Genomic DNA, 23,113 nt, shown 5'->3' with positions numbered 1-23,113 from the left:
TTAGGAGTCTAGGGCAAAGTTCAGGCAAGAAGTAATGAAGGTAATGATACTAAGAGTTGGCAAGAATGTGGAGCAAATAGAAATCTCATCCTCTGCTCTTGGGAATATGAACTAGTACAACCGTTTTGAAAGATAATTGGTGTTACCTAGTAAACTGAACTTGGACAGAACCTAAGACCCAGAAATTTCATGTCTAGGCCTATACTGTAGATCAGGGTTTCTCAACTGCTGACATGTTGGAAAGATAATTCTGGGTTGTAGAGGACTGTCCTGTGCATTGTAGGACGTTTAGCAGTATCCTTGGCCTCCACCCACTAGATGCCAGTAGCACACCCTCAATTATGACACCCAAAATGCTTCCAGACGTTATCAAATATCACCCTGGCTGGAGCGGACGGGGCAGTGCAGAAAATTGCTCTCAACTGAGAAACTAGAGAAGCTGTTGTATATGGGCATAGCAGGATAGTAATGAGAAAGTTCATTGCAAAATAATTTGCAAAAGCATAAAGCTGGAAACAAGCCACATGTCCATCAACAGGAAATAGACACATTGTGGAATTTTCATATGATGGATAACTATAGAGCAATGAAAAATGATTACTACAGTTTCACACATCAGCATGGATAAATACCACAAACACAAAATTGCTGGGGTAGAGAAAGAGCAAGACAAGTAATACATCTAGTATAATTAGATTTACATAAACTCCAAAATGGAAAAGAAATAACATTACTTAAGGGAACATTCCTCTGCAGTGAATGTATAAAAATGTGAATTATCATCCCAGTTCAGGATCATGGTTACCTCTGGGAAGGAATGAGGGGATGAATCAGGAAGGGCACAGGGGGGCTTCCAAGGCATTAGCCGTGTTCTAGTTCTCAAGCTTGGTGGTGAGTACACAGGTTTATATATTATTAAGATATACCTTACACATATGCTGTATTATCTTCTGTATACATGAAACAGTTCATAATTTGTCAGGAAGTGATGCGGTCTAAAACAATGCAGGAAAACGGAAAGGCAACAGAGTAAATAACTAATTGGATGAGAGACAGAGACAGACAGACAGAGAGAGAGGGAAGAGCCAACTTTTAGGTGCCTCTCTGAATCATTTTAAACTCATTTTCTTCATAGATTTGGGGATGAAATCAATTCCTTATCTATAAACACACATAATTCATTGCTCAGACTTCTACGACATGTATATTTTATGCCTCAAAACGGATCCTACTATATGATGTGATTCACAGGACTGGATAATACTACATTTCACAAAACACCATTGTCTGAGAATCCTGCCCTGTTAGACTTGTAAATGTGTACTCATTTGTATTCCTTGGAGTTATAAGCATCTGAAAATAGGTGGCTTAGAGTAAAAGTGATTCTTCATCACTAACTTTAGTGTCATTAGCATACGCCTAACTGGTACAGAAAACTGTTTCCAACTTAGGCACCCACCCTACCCCTCTGTTTTTCTCCCAATGGTCACCTCTCAGGTAGTGGAATAAAAGGAGAACTTTTGGATCAAGTCCTTTCAGAAGATGGAGCCATAACCAAGGAAAATATCAGAACATCCTAACCTTTCCTGGACCAGGCAGGGAGGGATAAGACAGGTCTCTTCCTAGAAAAAGCACAGAGTCTTCAAGGCTGAAGGACTCATTGAAAACATATTTTATACATGTGGATACAGACAAACCCACAAACACCCAGAGAGATAGGAAACGCAGGATTTGTCCCTGACCTGATTTAGGGACCGTCTCTCAGAGACTCAGAGAAGCCTGATATGTTAGAGCTACAGCAAACCCTCAGAGCAGCAAGCCTGAGCTTCCTCCCTCAACATGAGAGGCTTCAGGTGCATACATGTGGATAACGTAGCCCACTTGTCCTGTTACCTCTATACATGGCCATCACCTCGTAGATACCTCAGTCCTGAGAGCATAACACTGTCAGTGCAACTCACCCCTCAGAAGCACAGACTCAGTGAAGAGGAACACACATGCCTCTTGGGGCTTGGGACATGGGGCCACCTGGGGAGTAAATACAGGGCCCTAAGTAACTGGAGCTCGGTAAGGGACAGGGATAAGGACTCCGAGCATGCACCAAAAAAGGCTTATCTCAAAAAGAGGTGTGCATGCGTTTGTTTAAACTGAACCTCCCGGTACTTCCCTGGCAGTCCAGTGGTTAAGACTCTGTGCTTCCAATACAGGGGGCACGGGTTCGAACCCTGGTCGGGGATCTGATATCCTGCATGCCACATGACATGGCCAAAAATATAAACAAACAAACAAATAAATAAATAAATAAAGTGAACCTCCGAAAATTCTTAAGCTCAGGTAAAGGCCCTTAATATTAACTATTAACTATAGTTAATATGCTAACTATATTAACACAGAAATACACACACACACACCCTGCTGGCATGGCATGAACCATATGGAACCAAACCAATTTGAGGATTTTCGAGGGACCCTACATGGATAAATTTCTACTTGGACTGTTCTTTCATTAAACAATGGTGACAAAAGGCCTCGTGCCTTATGTTGTTGTTGTTCTACGCATGAGGAATACTCTGTGTTACTACATGACAATGCATTTTTAAATGTCAACCCCACTGACAGGGGAAAGGGTTGTGGATACATTACACTCACTTCACTTTAATGGACCTTTATCAAGCATCTACAAAGAAGAAAACCCAGTGCTTTAGGAGAGAGAAATCAATCAAAGCCTTTACATTCCGAACAAGTCCGAAGCTCACATTTTAGGGAGCTGGGGCGATACACACATAAATAAATAATGTTAATCTACTCTAGGATACGAGAGGAACTAGCATGGAAAACAGAAAATGTATTGATGCTAAATAGGAAGCTCTCAAGCAGTCTTAACTAAATATAGAAATAAGGCTTTGTGCCCTCAAACCCCTGGTCCTCCCCTTCTCTGATCGTCTGCTCTGCTCAAGGACCACTTCACTCTTTTCCCTTAAAGAAGTTCCAGATACTACGCCCATTTCTTCTTTCAATTTTCTTTAAATTAGGACATATTTCAGACCTCGACAAAGGTACAGAGAATGCTACGCCCATGCAACCATCAGCCGTCTTAAGAAACGTAAGCTTACAAATAAAATTGAAACCCAGTATACACCTCCCCAACTGAATTCTCCATCTTTTTCCATAGATTTAACCACTGTCTTAAATAGGTTCATTGTTCTCATACACACCTTTGTGCATACTACATATGCATGCATTACTCCTATGTATGCCTTTTACTACAAACAGATGTATCTATAATCAATCTAATAATTTTGCATGCCTTTAAACTTCATATGTGCATGGTATCATAATGCTTTTATCGTGTTGGAACTAGGTTCTTCCTTTATCTATTTGTCCCTTCCACTACTGAATCTTTGCCCCTTGTTATAAGCTGAATTGTGTCCCCGCAAAAGATATGTTGAAGTCTTGACCCCCGGAACCTGTAAATATGACCTTATTTGGAAATAGGGTATTTGCAGGTGTAATAAAGATCAGATGAGGTCATACTGGATTAGGGTGGGCCCTTCATCCAATATGACTGGTGTCCTTATAAGAAGAGAAAGAACACAGAAACAGAGACACAGGGGAAAACACTATGTAAAGAGGAAGAAAGAGACTGGAATTCTGCATTTACAAGCCGAGTGATGCCAAGGATTGACAGAAACCACAAGAAACTAGGAGAGAGGCATGGAACAGATTCTTCCTCCGAGCCTCCAGAAGGAACCAACCCTGCCCACATTTCAACCTCAGACTTCTGGCCTCCAGAACTGTGAGAGAATAAATTTCGGTTGTTTCAAGCCACCTGTTTTGTGATAATTTGTTACGGTAAACCTAGGAAACTAACACCTCCCTACGGGAGGTCTTTGTGTCTCAGGCCCCTGAGAATTCTAGTACCTTCCTCAGTCCAGATCTTACCATCCTGTTCAGTTTACCTGCAATAGTACCAAGTCAGTGAGTTAGGGCTGGTTCTACTGTAGGTGTAGTTAAACGTTTCCCCCACTGCCCTAAAGCAGCGGTTCTCAAACTTCAGTGTGCTTCAGTAGCACTTGGACGACTTGCAAAAACCTGATGGCTAGCAGCCTACCTTCAGAATATCCAATCCAGTAGGCCTGGGGCAGGGTCTGAGAATTTGCACTTCAAAAAAGTTCCCAGCTGATGCTGATGCTGCTGCTCCATGGCAGGCCAATAGCACCATCTGGTCCCCAGGCAAGCTAGGTCATCCATCAGTTTCTTTCAATAACATATACTAGAGGCCGGGCCACCATCTCTATCATCACACAAGTTGTTTATAATCTAATATTTTAATTTATTTGAGGCTGCTATAAAAGGATGTCAAACAGGCTTACCAAATACTTGAAAGAAATCCCTTTCAATGACAGTAAGGTGGGCCGAAATAAATAGAACAAAGATACATTGGAGTCAGTGTTATTTATGTTAAAAAAACAAAAACCTCTGCAGCTTATTCATGTCAAACAAGCTTTTATTTTCAATGTGATCAATACTGTCAAACTTATATGTAAAAGGTAAGAATAAAGTCAGATAGCAGTTAATATCATTTTGGGATGTTGAACTTTGAAACAAAAACTGTGTTGTGGGCTAATGAAAACTAGAATCTCCGTGAAGAACAAATTCTTCTTTTCTTTCGCTGTCCACTTCTTTTTATGTCTTCCAACTGTAGGATGGGATAAGAGTCAATTAACAATTGTACACCAATAACATGCACCAGGGACTTTCTAAATAGGAGTCAATTCTATGTACATCTCTTGGCTCTCCAAGGAGAAAACAAAATGTTTTCTTCTTGTAACCCAGACCCTTGGTTGTCAGGGTGCACATCATTTCATCACACCAACCACATCTCTCTCTTGCCAACCACTATATATGTTAGGTTTTTTTCTTGAAAGGTCAGTCTGTGATTTAAACGTCTTTCCACCTTAAGAGCCTATGCTCCTTACACAAATCATAAATCCCTTATAATCCCAGACCTTCAGTTTCCGTATCTGTAAAATGAGAATGAGGCTGTTATCAAACATCCACAGGTGTGAAAATTAAGAAAGGGAGAAAGAAAGAGTGTGATACTGAGAGAGAGAGAGAGAGATGAGAAAGGAAAAGATGAATGGGTAGTGGAAAGAGAAACTAGGATTGAATTACCAACTCAGTGAGAGCCAATAATAATACTATGGCTAATTTTCTTTCCTTTTGAATAAAACATCTAAATTGAACTAATATTTGTGAATTACTCATGAAATGCAGTCTTATTTGAAATCCTTAACTTTTTACTACTTTGTAAGGAGTCACCTTCTCAAAGGCATTGTTATTCCAAGAGACTTCATTTCTGTGTCCAGGTGATGAAGGTACAGCTAGTGCACAGCTTAGTCACTTTAGCTGCTTCTCCTGTTGAGCAGTCTCTAAAACTATAGGTCTCTATAGTTTAGACCTCTAAGAAAATATAGGTCTCTATTTCCAGGTCTGATAAATTTCCCATCTGCAGTAGACTTAAAACTACAGGACAAAGGACTTGTGACTGTAAATGACATACATTTCAGAACACACTTCCTTCTATACCATCTAGAATACAAGTACATTATTAACATTAAACTGTTTTTCCAAAACTAAATTGCAACAAGTTTTTCTTATTTACTTTACAAAACAAATTAAAAACATGATAGATAGCTAGTGGGAAGCAGCTGCATAGCACAGGGAGATCAGCTCGCAGCACTGTGACCACCTAGATGGGTGGGATAGGGAGGGTGGGAGGGAGACGCAAGTGGGAAGAGAAATGGGGATATAGGTATACTATAGGTGATTCACTTTGTTATAAAGCAGAAACTAACACACCCCTGTAAAGCAATTATACTCCCATAAAGATGTTAAAAAGATAAACAAAAAATAGATTAAGGATGTAAACAAAACAAAACATAAAGCTGTCAGTAACAGGTATATGTCAGGACCGGTTGCACCATACATTAATACCTTGTATTCTCCAGAGCCGCCCTCTGCTGAGACCATATCCAGCTTCGGTCCTTCTTCTGCTTTTTCATTTCCATCCTCTTTCTCTTCCTCAGCATTTTCATAATGATATTCACTCTCTTCTTTAGTGTCGAATGATACGGACTTTGGCATCACAAGGTGGTGGGAAACATTTCCTGATTTAAAATCAGCAGCAGAATCTAGTTCTCTGCTCTCAGGAGGATCTGGAGAAGAGAAATGTGTCAGAAAATAAATAAATAAATAAGAAGACTCGCTGGTCATGTTCCTACTGGTTGATACAGCGCTTCCTTGGCCCTCACACTTCTGCTGCTTGACAGTTTTCACAACATTTTCCCCCTCTTTCCAGTAGATCTCACACACACTGTGCTGCTGATTATTTCTGGCCCTTTGGAGAAGGGATCGGAATCATTTGATTCTGAGCAGATTTTTGTATATTTCTGCCAGAATCTCACTGGAAAATGTTCACCCGATTTCAAGACAAATTCAACCTCGAATCTCATTGATTCCTCAGCCACTGAAATGTGCCCCTGTGCCATTTCATCATTTTCTCAGGTCATCGTACTGAAAATCTTAACATTTTTAGAAGCCCGTCAACCAAAAGTGAGGTATGCCATTTGTCTGCCCCTAGGTTGGTAGAAGGCAGCATACTTTTTCTCAAGATCCTAAAGGTCTTTAGAGAATTGGGCTTCTACTTGTGCATATCGTGCCTGAAGGTTTTTGAGAGCTTTGACCCGCTGCTTAACCGCCAGAGGCCAGCGGTGAGTGCATCCTGCCATAGAGGCCGATGCCGCAGCAGGGGCTGCAAGGGACAGGGGACTGGGCCTCCCCTAGCCAGCCTCGGCCCCTTCGATGGGTCCACAAGTCCCAGCCACCCAGGACTCGGAGGCCTCAGCCAGGACCTCACCCGCCCAGAACTCACCCTCCCCTGCCCCCGCCACCGGTTCCTCTGCCTTCTGGGATGCCAGCCCCTCCGCAGGCTCCCACGGCTCCCAGGGCGGGGGGCCCTCTGCCTGGCACTCGCCCCGCCAGACCTCACCTGCCTCTCCCAGGTCTTCCTGCCCGTGAGGAAGCGCGGCATCCTCTGCAGGGTCCGAGGGCCATCGGGAGCGGTGCCTGACCCTCACGTGGCTGGCGTGGGGCCCGACCAGGACACTGTCCTTGTAGTGGCTGTGGTGCAGAAGACAATGGGCCACATCCCGGAGCAGGGAATGAAACTGCACCGCGGTCGCCCCATGGCCTGCGACCACTCCCGCGCCTCCCTGCCCATGCTCGTCCTCCTCTTCTGTCTCTTCCTCCTCCTCGACCTCTTCCTCAGTCTCCTCCCCTTCTTCTGACTGGTACTCAGCCTCCTCCCGGTCCTCGGTGTCTAATTCAAACTCTTCCGCCTCCTCCTCCACCAGCTCTGCATCCCAGTCTTCTGCCACTGCGGCCTGGGCGGCCTCCTGCCCACCATCCTCCCCGTCAAGGGCTCTGGAGAGCCCCAGGGAAGCCAGAAGGGCCTCAGCCCCCTCGACTCCATCCATCCCTCCAGAAGGGGAGGCACGGACCCCGAGGGGACTGGGGTCACCACCCGCCCGGCCACCAGCTCTATCCTGGCCTCCTGGGATCGGCCCACACTCCTCGGTGGCAGACATGGCTGGAGGGACACGCCAGACACGGATCGGGTGGCAGTGACGACCGTGGGGAAGATGGCGGCCGCTGCGCTGAGTGTCGCTGAGGGAGCGGACGCTGTTGGCAGCTGGGCCACCGGGACGGGGTGGGGGCTGCAGAGAAGCCGGCTGCCCAGGGCACCAGAATCGGAGAAGATTCCTCTGCGAGCCCCGCTACGGGAAGTGCAGACGGCCTGCCCGCGGAGCGCCCCAGCGAGACTGGGCGGCGGCTGCTGCACACAAGGCGGGAAAGAGTTTGATTGGCTGGTGATGGGAGGCGGACCTTACAAGGGTCAACGAAGGGCCACTTCCTCCAGCGCCGACTCTAAGCTCATTTGCCAGAAGCCAAGGATTGACAGCACCACCGTCCAATGAGTGATCAAGGTCTTCACTTTCCCTGGAGGCCTTAAAGGGCCAGCTCACCCTCAGCCTCTGTGATCGCACAGGAATCCCTTCTTTTCATTCCACAACTGCAAGAGCAAAACTACAATACCCCTAAAGGCGGCGCCCTGGGGTATGGGAACCTGCATGTTTTCCCCAATTGCCACCGTGGGGCAGCTCACGCTGATACAGACACACTTAGTTCAAAACCGAGAGAGTGAGAGAAGGTGTATAGATCAAATCTCCGCAACGCTTAAAACCTTCCACAAGAGACAGCAAGAGAATTTGGAGGTTTTAATGCTGTTAAGGCTCCTTAGAAAAGGACATACAGAGTCGATATGGATGCAGTGAGAATGGAGAGTGGAAGAAGCAGTAAAGACAGGAGCTGGAGAGTGTTTCATCAGGGCTCCCCAATTCCATTGCAGCCTCCAAGAAATGAAGACAGAGAGAGAGAGGGAAGAGAGACAGAGACAGAGACAGAGATTTCTTTTAAAGACTGGTCTGAGCACCTGCTCTGCACTGGATTGAGCACACCCCTTGCCTCCCAAATTCATACGAGAAGCCCGTCCCCAGCCCCACCCCACCCCCAGGAGATGGTATTTGGAGACTGGGTCTTTGGTAGGTCATTCAGTTTTGGTAAGGTCAGGAGGCTGGGGTCCACACATTGGGATTATTGCCCTTACAGGAAGAGACCATAGATGGTACTCTCCTCCCACCATCCCAACGTGAAGCCACAGGAAGAAGGTGGCTATCTTCAAGCCAAAACGAGGGCCCTCACCAAGAACTCCACCATCCTGACACCCTGACTTTGGGCTTCCTAGCCTCCAGAACTGTGAGAGAATAAATAACTGTCTTGTTTAAGCCGCCCAGCCTATGGCGTTTTACTAGGGCAGCTTGAGCAGACTAATACAGCATGGCAGACCTTAACAGCACAGGCTTCCTAGAATCATTTCTCGGTCAACAGTCCGAGACTTTTTGTTGTACTCAGCCCCACTTAGCTGAGTGGTCAAGGGTAACGAATGCTGAAAATGAGGAAGAAATCGACAACTATTTTATGCTAATCCCAGTTACTACTGTGGATGGGCATAGAAGCAAGACTGGGTGTTAGCTGTAACTTCACGTTTAGGAGAACATAAGCTATGTCCCTTACTTCCATAAGCACACCGCGTTGGGATCCAGGACATCTAATTTGACAGATCCTAACGTTTCACAGATGGGAAGCACACATCCTGCAGTGCGCTCCTGGGAAGGCTCAGGAGAAGAGCTGTTGTTGCCACCCTGAGTCACTATGGACTCCTCCTATCCCAAGTTGGGTTCAACGGTCAATAGGTCTGCTGACACCACACACACACACACACACACACACACACACACACTACCGAGACGCGATGCAAAGTGTATTCCTTACATGAGGAGGCTTCTGGGGGGAGAGCAGGGCAGCCTTTTCAAGCTGCTCCAAAATAGACTTCAGAGAGTCAGGAAAGGAAGAAATTGCTTTGGGAGTTCTACTGTGACTAGTGGATGGGGCCAGCATGACAGTTCCCTTGTGCTGGCAGTAGCTAGTGTCGTTTGCTGCCCACTCCTCCTGCCCTCCACCCTACAACCGTGCCAAAGGAGAGAGTGGAGGGTGGGGCACTGGGGAAGAGGGAGGGTTGACGTTTAAAAGCCCTCAGCAGTCAAACATCAAAGGATGCAGTCAGACCCTATACTATAATTCACCTCTGGCGTGTGACAGGCGACAGAAACGTGCCACTTTTGTGTAATGGAATCTGAACTTGTGGAAGTAAGCCACTCTGGAACTCTGAGTCCTGCAGCCTAAGGCCGGGTAGGCAGGCAAAAGGTCCACTGAAGGCCGTTCAAGAGCCCAGCGTGGTGTATCCTGAGAAGTAAAATGCATGCCTCGGTCACCATCAATAAGGCCCGGAACTCCAAAGCCCATAAGGAGGGTCTTGGCGAAGCCCTGCGTAGTGGTTTTAGTATATGTAGAGACACGTGTGACCAGGATTTATAATTTGGGAGTCTGCGGGCCAAGAGATTCCCAAGGCTCTTTACCCCAAAGGGGACAGTTTTACACAAGGAAACGTCGCTGCCGCCATGGGCCGGACCAGACAGCCAGACCGACGACAACGGCCTGATTGTCTATGAAAATGTGCAGATGGTGCTAACTGTTGGCCAGAGCATCCAGTGCTAAGGTGACTGCCTGAAGTTCACTCACTGGTGCTGTCTTTTCGTTGAACAGTTTTATATATGGTTATTGTATTGATTACTGACAAGGAAAGAGTTTTCCTGACATTTTCCTATTTATTTTCCACATGTCAGTCGTTTTTTGTTCCTTCACTCCTCAATTACTGTATTTTCTGTTATTAATTACAGTTTCATAGTGTACAAGGTGATCCTTCATCACCCCTTTTGCTGTACTTTTTTAGTTTTTTTTTTAGTGCTGGAGCTTTTTGTGGGGTAGTGTCGGTGGTTACACTGGGAGCTACAATTAGTATCTTAGCTTTATAATAATCAAGTTTGTATTAATACGGAGATAGTTGCCATAGTATTCAAAACCTCTGCTTTTCCCTAGCTCTGCCACATTTCTTTATTTAATTATGGTGACACACGGCATGTTTGTATATTTGGTGCCCATTAACAGAGATTTATAGTTAATGCTTTATACATTTGTATTTTAAATCATATATGAGAACAAAAAGAGGAGATATAAACCAAAAGTGCAGCAATACTCGCTTCTGCGTTTACCTGTGTAGTTACCTTGGCCTTTGTGGTTTATTTCTTCATATTGCTTCAAATACGTGCCCAGCATTGTTTCAATTCAGCCTGAAGGACTCCTTTCAGTACTTTCTATAGGGCAAGCTTACTAGCTATGTACTCTCTCAGTTATTGTTTGTTTTGGAATGTCTTTAACTCCCCTTCATTTCCCCCACATATAGAATTCTTGGTTGAAAGGGTATTTTGGTTCATTTGTTCTACGCTTTTAATATGCCATTCCAATGCCACCTGTCCTCTGTGGTTTCTGTAGAGGAATGGGCACAAATCTTACCGACGATTACTTGTATATGAGGAGTTGTTTCTATTGCTGTTTTCAAGGTTCACTCTTTGTCTTTGACTTTTGATAATTTGATCATGATGTGCCTAGGTGGGGATCTCTGATTCTATCCTGCTTGGAGTTTGTAGAACTTACTGGGTATGTAGATTCATGTCTTTCCTCCGAGTTTGGAGGTTTTCAGGCATCATTTCTTTAAAGATTTCCTGCCCCTTTCTCTCTCTCCTCTGCCTCTGCCACTGTCATTATGTGTACATTGATAAGCTTGCTGATGCATATAAGTCCCATAGGATTTGCTCATTATTCTTCATTCTTTGCTTTTTCTGCTCCTCTTTTCCTTTCCAGAGACTGGATATTTCAACTAACCTTTTAAACTTTGCTGATTCTTTTTCTCCTGTTCAAATTTGCTGTTGGACATCTTTTATTAAATTTTCATTTCACTTACAGTGATTTTCAGCTGAGGAACTTTTTTTTTTTTCCTTGAGGTACGTGGGCCTCTCACTGTTGTGGCCTCTCCCGTTGCGGAGCATAGGCTCTGGACGCGCATGCCCAATGGCCATGACTAACGGGCAACGCTGCTCCGTGGCATGTGGGATCTTCCCAGTCCGGGGCACGAACCCGTGCCCCCTGCATCGGCAGACGGACTCTCAACCACTGCGCCACCAGGGAAGCCCCTGAAGAACTTTTTTTTGTCCCTATTTATAATTTCTATCTCTTTGGGATACATCTTTCTCATTGTTTCCTAGTTCTTTGATCACTGTTTCCTTTTGCTCATTGAGTTTATTGAAGACAGCTGACTAAAAGTGTATTTTTCTAGTAACCCAAATACTGTGCTTCACCTCTGACAGTTTATAGTAATTAAGTTTTTCCATGTGAACAGGATACACATTCCTCCCATCCCCTCCAACTATATGGAAGTATAATTTACAAATAAAATTTGTATATTGAAGGGGAACAATGTGATGCTTGATGTACGTACACATTGTTAAATGATTACCACAGTCAAACTAATTTATGCATTTATAACCTCACATAGCTAAAGGTTTTTTGGGGTGGTGCGTGGGATAAAACTAAGATCTACTCTCTCAGCAAGTCTCCAGCATACCATACAATATCTTAAATTAAATCTGCATGCTGTGCATTAGATCCCTAGAATGTATTCATCTTATAACTGATCATTTGTCCCTTTGATGAACCACCCCACAAATAACAAACCTGGAGGCATCATGGTTCCTGATTTCATTATATGACAAAGGTATAGTAATGAAAACAGTATGGTAGTGGCATAAGAACAGATATATATATATAGACCAACGGATCAAAATATAGAGCCCAGAAATAAACCCACACATATATGTTCAACTATTTGACAAGAACTCCAAGAACACACAATGAGGACAGGATAGTCTCTTCAATAAATGCTGCTGGGAACACTGCATATCCACGTGCAAAGATACTATACTGGAGCCTTATCTTACACCATACCTCAAAATGAACTCAAAATGGATTAAAGACTTAAACATAAGGCCTGAATCTGTGAAACTCCTAGAGGAAGACACAGGGGTAAGCTCCTTGACATAGGTTATGGCTTTGATATTTTTTTGAAATGACACCAAAACAAAGGCAACAAAATCAAAAATAAACAAGTGGACTACATCAAACTCAAAAGCTTCTGCACAGCAAAGGAAACAATCAACAAAATGAAAAGGCAACTGACCTATGAAGCAGAAGAAAATATTTGCAAATCATGTTATCTGTTGAAGGGATAATATGCAAAATATAAAAGGAATTCAATCAACTCAAGAGCAAAAGAAAAAAAAACAAAAAAAACATCAACCAATAATTAATAAAAGGGCACACGGTTCGAATAAACATTTTCCCAAAGAAGACATACAACTGGCAAATAGGTATATGAAGAGGTGTTCAACATCACTAACCATCAGGGAAATGCAAATCAAAGCTGCAATTAAGACATCACACATATTAGGATGGCTATTATCAAAAGGACAAGAGACAGCATGTGTTGGCAAGAGTGTGGTAAAAAGGGAACCCTCGTGCCCTGTTGGTGGGAAAGTAAAATGGTGCAGCCACTGTGGACAACTGCATGGAGGTTCCTCAAAAGACTGAAAGTAGAACTATCAGATCAGCCAGCAATCCCACTCCTGAAAACAGATCCAAAGGAGGTGATTCCTGCTCTGCTCCCTTATGCTCATTGCAGCATTATTCACAAGAGCCAAGCAATGGAGACAAGCTAAGTGTTCTGGGCAGATGAAAGGATAAAGAACATATCACAATTATATAAAAGACATATCAAAGAATTCTTCTTAAAAATTCATCAGAGGGCTTCCCTGTGGCACAGTGATTAAGAATCCACCTGCCAACGCAGTGAACATGGGTTCAAGCCCTGGTCCGTGAAGATCCCACACGCTGCGGAGCAACTTAGCCTGTGAGCCACGACTACTGAGCCTGTGCTCTAGAGCCTGTGAGCTGCAACTTCTGAGCCCGCGTGCTACAACTACTGACGCCCGCAAGTCTAGAGGCCGTGCTGCACAAGAGAAGCCACCGTAATGAGAAGCCCGTGCACCACAACGAAGAGTAGTCCCCGCTCGCCGCACCTAGAGAAAGCCCATGCGCAGCAACGAAGACCTGACACAGCCAAAAATAATAAATAAATAAAAACAAAATAAATAAAGTAATAAAAGTTCATTTGCAAGACTATTCTTGTCTTTGGGGGTGATACAGAGAGGAACAGGAACAGAGACAAGACATGGTAGATTCTCCTTCCTTCAGACGTCTTGTCTCTCTCAGGAAATCTCTACAGGCACAGCTTAATAGTGAGCCAGCCGGAAAGGCAAAATAGGGTTGACAGAGACCCAGAAACTTAGAACAGGTTATAGAATTTTGAGCTCAGATATTAAACAAATTTTACTTACCCTGCATCTACTTCCTCTTATATATCCTGACAAAGAATGCAAACAGTGTGCCTTCTGACACAAAATAAACACAGAAGTGACTATAACATCAGTAACACCCACTTCCAAAAACACAAAAACAAAATTTAAGACCTTTGTTAGGGAGTGTACTCATGTTTAGATAGTAAATAGGGAACCACTGACAGATTTTAATGAAATTTACATATATCATTAATTTTGATGTAGAAAATTTCATGTACATAATGACTTCTCTTCTTTCTCCCATGGCCACCTAGGAAACTCAGAGATTAGGAAAAATGCTTCCTTCCCCATATGTTGGTTTAATATCCTAGCCTCAGATATACTCAACACCTCTGCCTGCGCCCCTGATGGAACACCACTCTCAGGTGAGGCAGTGTTTCTACCTGAAGGATTTCAAAATACCCTTAAGATTTGGGAGGAATTGGGAGGTCTAAAGGTAAAATCTGTGCAAACACTATGTAGAAGCAAAAACCTTGTATGACTCAGAAACGTATCTGGAGGGTTGAGTGGGTGTGTGTGAGTGTATGGGTAAAGATTATTTCGGCTGAACTTTAGGCAAACTGTAAACATAAACTCTACACAGAAACACTTTCCAATCCCCTGTGTCTTTAAACTCATGAGGTGAGCTGCCCTGCAGAGGCAGGACCTGGTGTCTTTGGGCAGCTGTGGCAGTTAAAGGGTGTGAGCTCTCAAACCAGACTGCCTGGATAAAAGTTCCAGTTCACTTACAGGCTGTGAGATCTTGGGCTCAGGATTTAATATCTCAAATCCTGTCTTCTATAATAATTCTCAATTTCTCCATCAGTAAATGAGGTGAAAAATAGTCCCAACCTCATCGGATTGCTGTACAGATTTAATGAGCTAATACTTTACAAGGGCCTACTTGATGTCGAGCTTGGCACAGAGTAAGTGCAAATTAATGTCTGGATACATCACAAAATGAACACATTCCATGCTCACTGCTGTAGCTGCACAGATCATCTTTTAATCCTTCAAATATGCTATGTTCTCTTTCTTCTAATGGATCTTTGCCCATCTTCATTCCTCTAACTAGACCTTATGCATAGCTTTGGCCAAAACTGACTTTCTAAGCCCTAATCATCCTTAACGTCCCAACTCAGGCTTTTTTTTTTTTTTACAAGAAGCCTCTTCTCTGTTAAGACGGGGTTGCACGTTTCTTCCTTTATTATTTTTAAACTAAAGTGAAAATAAAATAACATAAAATTAATGATTTTAGTCACTTTAAAATGGACAAATCAAATAAAAAGTTCTAAAAATAAAATGTACAAATCAGTTCTTTTAGTACATTCACGATGCTGTGCAACCATCACCCCTATCTAGTTGCAGAGCATCTTCATCAACTCAAAAAGAAACCCTATACCCAGGAAGCGGTCATACCCCATTCCCTCCTATCCTCAAACACTGGCAACCACTAATCTCCTTTCTGCCACTATGGATTTGCCTAATCTGGACATTTCATAGAAATGGAATCATGCCATATGTGGCATTGTGTGTGTGTGTGTGTGTGTGTGTGTGTGTGTGTGTGTGTGTGTGATATTTTGTAATTTTTGTTCATGGTAGTTGTTATCTTTTTTTCATTATGAACTTTTTCTCATTCTAAAAAAAGATTCACTTCATGCATGATTGTGTATAATGATAGAAGAGAATCTTCCATATTGTATGAGTTTCTTGCCTGTTTGTACTTGCCTGTTTGGAACCCGTTTTGGACTCTCCCTGTAAACGACCTAGACTCCTTGGTTATAATGCCTGTAGCAGTCCAAGAACATACACAAAGATTGTATGCCCTGACCAAAGGATTTTTATCCCAGGAATATAATGTTGATTTGGATTTGTATCCCAGGAATATATTGTTGATTTAACATTAAGAAATCACAGTGTAGGGACTTCCCTGGTGGAGCAGTGGTTAAGAATCCACCCAAAAATGAAGGGGACACAGGTTCGAGCCCTGGTCTGGGAAGATCCCACATGCCACGGAGCAACTAAGCCCATGTGCCACAAATACTGAGCCTGCGCTCTAGAGCCCATGTGCCACAACTACTGAAGCCTGCGTGCCTAGAGCCCATGCTTCGCAACAAGAGAGGCCACCGCAATGAGAAGACCGCACACTGCAACGAAGAGTAGCCTGCAGTCACTGCAACTAGAGAAAGCCCGCATGCAGCAACGAAGACGCAACAGCAGCAAAAAATAAAGAAAGAAAGAAAGAAAGAAAAGAAATCACAGTGTAGGGACTTCCCTGCTGGAAAAGTGGTTAACAATCCACCCGCCAATGCAGGGTACACGGGTCCGAGCCCTGGTCCGGGAAGATCCCACATGCCCCGGAGCAACTAAGCCCGTGTGTCACAACTACTGAGCCTGCGCTCGAGAGTCCTTGAGCCACAAATACTGAGCCAACGTGCCACAACTACTGAAGCCGGCACGCCTAGAGCCTGTGCTCCGCAACAAGAGAAGCCACTGCAAGGAGAAGCCCGCGTACTGCAATGAAGAATAGCCCCCGCTCAGCGCAACTAGAGAAAGCCCACGCACAGCAATGAAGACCCAACGCAGAGAAAAATAAAAATAAATAAATTTATATTAAGAAAAGTAATCAAAGTGTAATACATCTAACAGAATACCAGAAAAATCCTCATGATCATCTTAAGAGACATTTATAAAGCCTTTAGCATAATTCAAGAAACTTCCATGATAAAAGCTCTCAAAAAAACTAGGATTAGAAGACATCTTCTTCAATGCTCAACATCACTAATTATTAGAGAAATGCAAATCAAAACTATAATGAGGTATCACCTCACACCGGTCAGAATGGCCATCATCAAAAAGTTTACAAACAGGGACTTCCCTTGGTGGTCCAATGGTTTAGACTCCACACTCCCAATGCAGGGAGCCCAGGTTCAAACCCTCATCGAGGAACTAGATCCCACATGCCACAACTAAAGGACCCCGCATGCCACAAGTAAGAGCCCACATGCCATAACTAAAAGATCCCACATGTCACAACCAAAGAGCCCACATGCCACGACTAAAGATCCTGCATGCAACAACTAAAAGATCCCACGTGCAATGAAGATCCTGCATGGGGAAACAAAGATCCCACGTCCCCCAACTAAGAACCAGCACAGCCAAATAAATAAAGAAAATAAAATAAAATTTAAAAAAACGTTTACGAACACTAAATGCTGGAGAAAGTGTGGAGCAAAAGGAACCCTTCTACACTGTTGGTGGGAAATTAAATTGGTGCAGCCACTATGGAAAACAGTGTGGAGGTTCCTTCAAAACCTAAAACTAGAGTTGCCATATGATCCAGCAATTCCACTCCTGGGCATATATCCAGAGAAAACTCTAATGCAAAAAGATAAATGCACTGCAATGTTCAAAGCAGCACTATTTACGACAGCCAAGACACGGAAGAAACCTAAATGTCTATCGACAGGTGAATGGATAAAGAAAACGTGGTACATATATACAATGGAATACCACTCAGCCATAAAGAATAATGAAATAATGCCATTTGCAGCAACATCGTTGGACCTAGAGATTATTATACTAAGTGAAGTATGTCAGACAGAGAAAGACAAGTATCATGTGATATCACTTACATGTGGAATCTAATACAAAATGATACAAATGAACTTATTGATATTTACAAAACAGAAACAGACTCACAGACATAGAAAACAAACTTATGGTTACCAAAGGGGAAAGGGGGTGGGGAAGGGATAAATTAGGAGTTTGGGATTTGCAGATATAAACTACTATACATAGAATATGTAAACAACAAGGTCCTACTGCATAGCACAGGAAGCTATATTCAATATCCTGTTGTTAACCATAATGGAAAAGAATATGCAAAAGAATGTGTGTCTTTGTGTATATATATATATATATGTATATGTATATATGTATATATATATTTATATATATAACTGAATCCCTTTGCTGTACACCAGAAACTAACATAACATTGTAAATCAACTGCACTTCAATAAAAATATATTAAAAAATGAAACGCAGCTATGAAGCCACAAAAAAGGTACAAACTCTTAGTTATAAAATAAATGTCATGGGGATGTAATGTACAGCGTGATAACTACAGTTAATACTACTATATTGTATATTTGAAAGTTGCTAAGACAAAACCCTCTTAGGTTTGCTCTTAATAAGAGATGATAATAGGTTTTTCCTTACCTTCTAAGTAATCTCCATAGAAAGCAGAGATTCTGTGTCTTATCAGAATAATTTCCTGTGCTTCTTGTTGATTTATCATGTCCTTTATTTGTAAGATAAATGAGTCTTCTTACTTCTAAAAGAGAGAAGGCTCTTTTTAATCACATTACTTCCAATATTTACTTTTGAAATCTTATATTAGTACTCTGGTTAAATAGGTGGCCAAATAGTTTCTTAGTGACCCATGATTCTATTTAGCCAAGTGTACAAATCTTTTGCCATTTCTAACAACTAGTGATATTTGGTCTTTCCAAATTCAAATCCTAAATGAAATCTGCTTGATCTCATACTGACACTGATATTTCCCAGAGGGCCTGCGGAAAATCCAGAGTTTGTTCTTTCACCTTGTAAATGAGAGATGTTACAATAAGTAGGTTTATTTGATAAGTTGAGTTGCACAGGAAGCACTGCCAAATATGAAGAGATGCTTAACCTTCTCTAGTTTATATTTCTATGTGTAAAATGTTATTAATACAAATACTTCAGAAATTGTATTAATTCCTATAAATGTCAGTGCCCTTGCTGTCCATGACGTATCTTGGCGCTGCTTTGCCTTAGAATCAGACAACATCAGCATAATGTTATCAGCTGTCATGCCAGTTAGTGTCTTAAAATGTTGTATGCCACAGAAACAACCAAATGTCCTTGGCAATTGCATCATTTTTATAATGAACTTTCATCACGTCTTTTACCATGGCCATTTTCACTCTTTTGTCATCCACACTTGTTTTAGTTTGATGCCTCCCTGAAAGCTCTTGCAATCAGCTACAGGCCACAGTAATTATCTTCAACAAAATGGGACTATCTTGGAGTCCCACAGAAAGGACTATGCCAGGTACTCTTGAGGCACAGAACTCCTAATGGCATTGCTTAAATAACTTTGAGACCGTACCACCGGCCTGAGTCAGGATTTCCAGAATTCTCCTGGAGAAGCTGATAAGTTCATGAGATGGCTAACCCAAGATCAAGCAGAACAAGAATTACATAGGGCTGAATGAATTGATCAAGGACGATTATGGCTTTTGCTTGGACTACTGCTGATGCTTTAATGTTCTGTTTTCTGGATATAAAGAACTGCCTACTTTTCTAACTTCAGCTATCTACAATTCATAACAGTTTAGTAGATCGTACTTCTGTAAGCAGAAATGAAGTATTTATCTTTTTTTGCCTGCCTGATCACTCTAGAATTTGAATATTCTTACTAAGTATTCTTATTTTCACAGTAATACAATGAACTGCTTAGGTTCCATAAGAATCCTTCCTCCTGGGAACAGAACATAATTGATTTGACTATATGACCAAAGCTCTGAGTGGACTGTCATGTTTTGAAAGAATACAGTGTTTTTAAAAATAGTGATGGATTGATTGACTTGGCTGCACCAGGTCTTAGTTGCGGCACGAGCGATCTTCGTTGCGGCATGCGGGAACTTCAGCTGTGGCATGTGGGGTCTTTTAGTCGCAGCATGTGGGATCCTTAGTTGTGGCATGCAAACTCGTAGTTGTGGCATATGGGATCTAGTTCCCTGACCAGGGATCAAACCCGGGCCCCCTGCATTCAGAGCACAGAGCCTTAGCCACTGGACCACCAGGGAAGTCCCAGACTATCATAGCTGAGAACAATATATATAATCAGATATGACCAGATAGTCTTAAGGAACTAAAGGTGATTTTATGGAGCCAATGCTTATGAAGTCTTCTTGGGAAAATGGGCCTGGCACCTGGATTACAGCTTTCTCAGCCTTACAGGTGAGCGGGAGAGGCCACCTCCTGGCAGGCCTAGGAAACTTAGGATATTTTGGGGGCCTTCAAGAAGAGATTAATTTACCCAGATCTATAGGTACTGCAGGGGAATTGTGGTGGTGAGATTTGGGCTTGGTTTCCTAGCTTTGAGAGGCTTTTAAAAGTCCAGTCGGAGTGAGACTCCTTATGAAAAGTTCCAGCAGAGTAAACTAAAAATGGCCTATGTGGTCAATTATCATCCTTGCTGCAATTGTGCAAATAAGCAAGCCAAATCTAATAAGACCAGACACTCTATAAGCAAGAATAATCTTACTTTGATTATCTTTGATCAAAAGGGAGGTGACGGGGCTTCCCTGGTGGTGCAGTGATTGAGAGTCTGCCTGCCGATGCAGGGGATACGGGTTCGTGCCCTGGTCCAGGAGGAACCCACATGCCGCGGAGCAGCCCGGAGCCTGTGCTCCACAATGGCAGAGGCCACAACAGTGAGAGGCCCGCGTACCGCAAGAAAAAAAAAAAAAAAGGAAGTGACGGTTGAGTGAAATTTTATATTTCAATACAAAACACACCCTTGTGAGGGATGAGATTCTGGTCCCGTTCATTATCTTTCAGCTAATTTGCACTTCTTTGTAAACTACGTGTTTGTGTTACCTACATGTAAATTGGACTAGCTCCTGCTATCTCACACATTTTGTCAGTCCTTACCAAATTCTCAATTCTTCCAATTTCCTTCAACATCTGGCTGCAACTCTTCAAACTAATGTTTCCAATTTTTCTCCAACCCTCCTGATTTGACATCGCAGAGAACTCAAAGCTGACCACCCAGATTCTTACTGGATCCTTAGGTTTTCTTCTAACTGGCTTTGTTTCACAGGATCTAAAGAAGCCCTGTGAGCTGAAGTTGGACAACTTGATGTAAACTTCAAAGGACTCTTCCCTGCAGCAGATCATGTATGATCCTCATGCCTGGAACTGCTGCCGTGTGGGCCACTCGGGAAATTCACTTTATCTTCCATGCTCTGCTCCACGAAATAATCGTGACTGTGGATGATCTTACCCAAACCTAACTGATGTCTAGGCCATCAGAAAACATCCACTGTAAACTAGGAAATCCATCAGATTGCCACTGCCATCCTCACTCCACCATCTAAACATGCGTCAAGCCCAGCATCTTCAATGGGCTGTCCTTCTGGACTCAGAAGCTGGCTTCAAATAGTCCACTACAAACATTAATCTTTCTTTTTCTTTTCTTAGAAACCCTCCTCATTAAATGCCTCATTCCTGGCATGATCCAGCAAATATCCTCTACTACCAAACATCAGCAGATGGCTCAGTTGTTCCTTAATGAACAAAAGGTGACTGAATGAGAAATGGACTTATATTGTTCACAGGAAAAAAGAATGCCTCTTGTTGCCTTGCACAAGAAGGGGAACTCAAAGTAACTCCCTTCTTAACCAAACTTGAGGCCATTCTGAGTCCTCTTCTTCACTAGGCCTCAAGCTTGATCCTATCTTTGGCCTGCCAAGCCCAGTTTTAGCAAAAATCCTCCTAGGCCAGTTTAGCAAGAATCCCCCCCTCCTTCGTATCTAAGTTCTTCATCCCTCCTCTTGAGGTCTAATCAAGTTCCACCCCCCAGCCTCCCTTCATCCTTGTGTTAGTCAGGGTTCTCCATAGAAACAGGACCAGTAAGAAACAGATAGGCATATAGATAGCTTATCTATCTATATCTACAGATCAATATCAATGGTAGGTATATATATCTAGATAGCTATGTCAGATATCTAATATCTGTATATTTATAGATGTATCTTTATATTAATGCTATTTCTCTGTTATATAGAGATATAGATGTTGATATAGATATAGATATAGATGAGGAGATTTATTATAGTAATTGGCTCATGAGATTATGGAGGCTGAGAAGTCCTACAATCTGCTGTCTGTAAGCTGGGAAACCAAGAAAGCCAGTGGTATAAACCACTCTAAGTCTGAAGGCCTGACATACAGGAAAGTCCCAGATCAAGATTGAAGGCCCAAGAATCAGGGGACTGATGCTGCAAATCCTGGTCCAAGTCCAAAGGTCCCAGACTAGGAGTAGTGATGTCTAAGAGCAGAATAATATGGATGTCCCAGCTCAAGCAAAGAGAAAACTCATCCTTCCACTGCCTTTTTGTTCTATTCAGGCCCTCAAGAGATTGTGATAATGCCCACTTGCATTGATGAAGGCAATTTTCTTTACTAAGTCTGCCAGTTCACATGCTAATCTCTTCCGGAATCCTGCTCACAGACACACCAAGAAATGTTTCACCAACAATCTGGGCATCTTTTACTCAAATCAAATAGACACCTAAAATTAACCAACACAATACCTAAGTTCCCCTCAGTAATCTGCCATTCACTAACTCCCTCACCCTCCCTGTTGGCCATAAACTGTCATCTGTCTGTCTTGTATGTGGAGTTGAGTTTATTTTCCCTATGGCAATAGTCCCTGGCCCCTATTACAATGGTCCTGAAAAAAGCCTTCCATGCCTTAAACTCCATATGGCATACTTTTTTATTGACAATATTGATGTTACTATGTTCCTGTGAGTGAGAGAATGTGTCCGGATCATTGCTGAGCTAGGTAATGTGTCTGCATATTCATGTGAGAGAATGTGAGAATGTGAGTCCATATGAGCGAATTTCTTCTGTGAGCTTATGTTGGAGCTATACGGTGGATGTGAGCATATCTGTGTGTACATCTGTACGTAAGCATGTTCCTGATTTCAAGAATGTGCATGTGCAAGTGAAAGTGTGAGTGACAGCATCGGGAAGCATCTGAGTGTTTATACTCGGGTCCCCATGTGAGTAAACTTATGAGTATGGTCATGAAATTAACTGAATATATCAGCATGTTTATGTGAAGCCGTGAAAGTATAAGTGGATGCATGTGAATGTACGTGTTTTTAAATTTCAATTTGTAGGCAAATCTGAGCGTGTTTAGGGAGTGTGCAAACATGTGACTGTGTGTAAGCATATCTCTGTGTGACATTGTAAGTGTGAACATGTTCATGGGTGAGAGTGTTTTCGTAGGTGCAAATTTGTGT

This window comes from Mesoplodon densirostris, chromosome X (assembly GCF_025265405.1).
Source record: "Mesoplodon densirostris isolate mMesDen1 chromosome X, mMesDen1 primary haplotype, whole genome shotgun sequence".
Taxonomy (NCBI): Eukaryota; Metazoa; Chordata; class Mammalia; order Artiodactyla; family Ziphiidae; genus Mesoplodon; species Mesoplodon densirostris.
Note: the sequence above shows the minus strand (reverse complement) of the source record.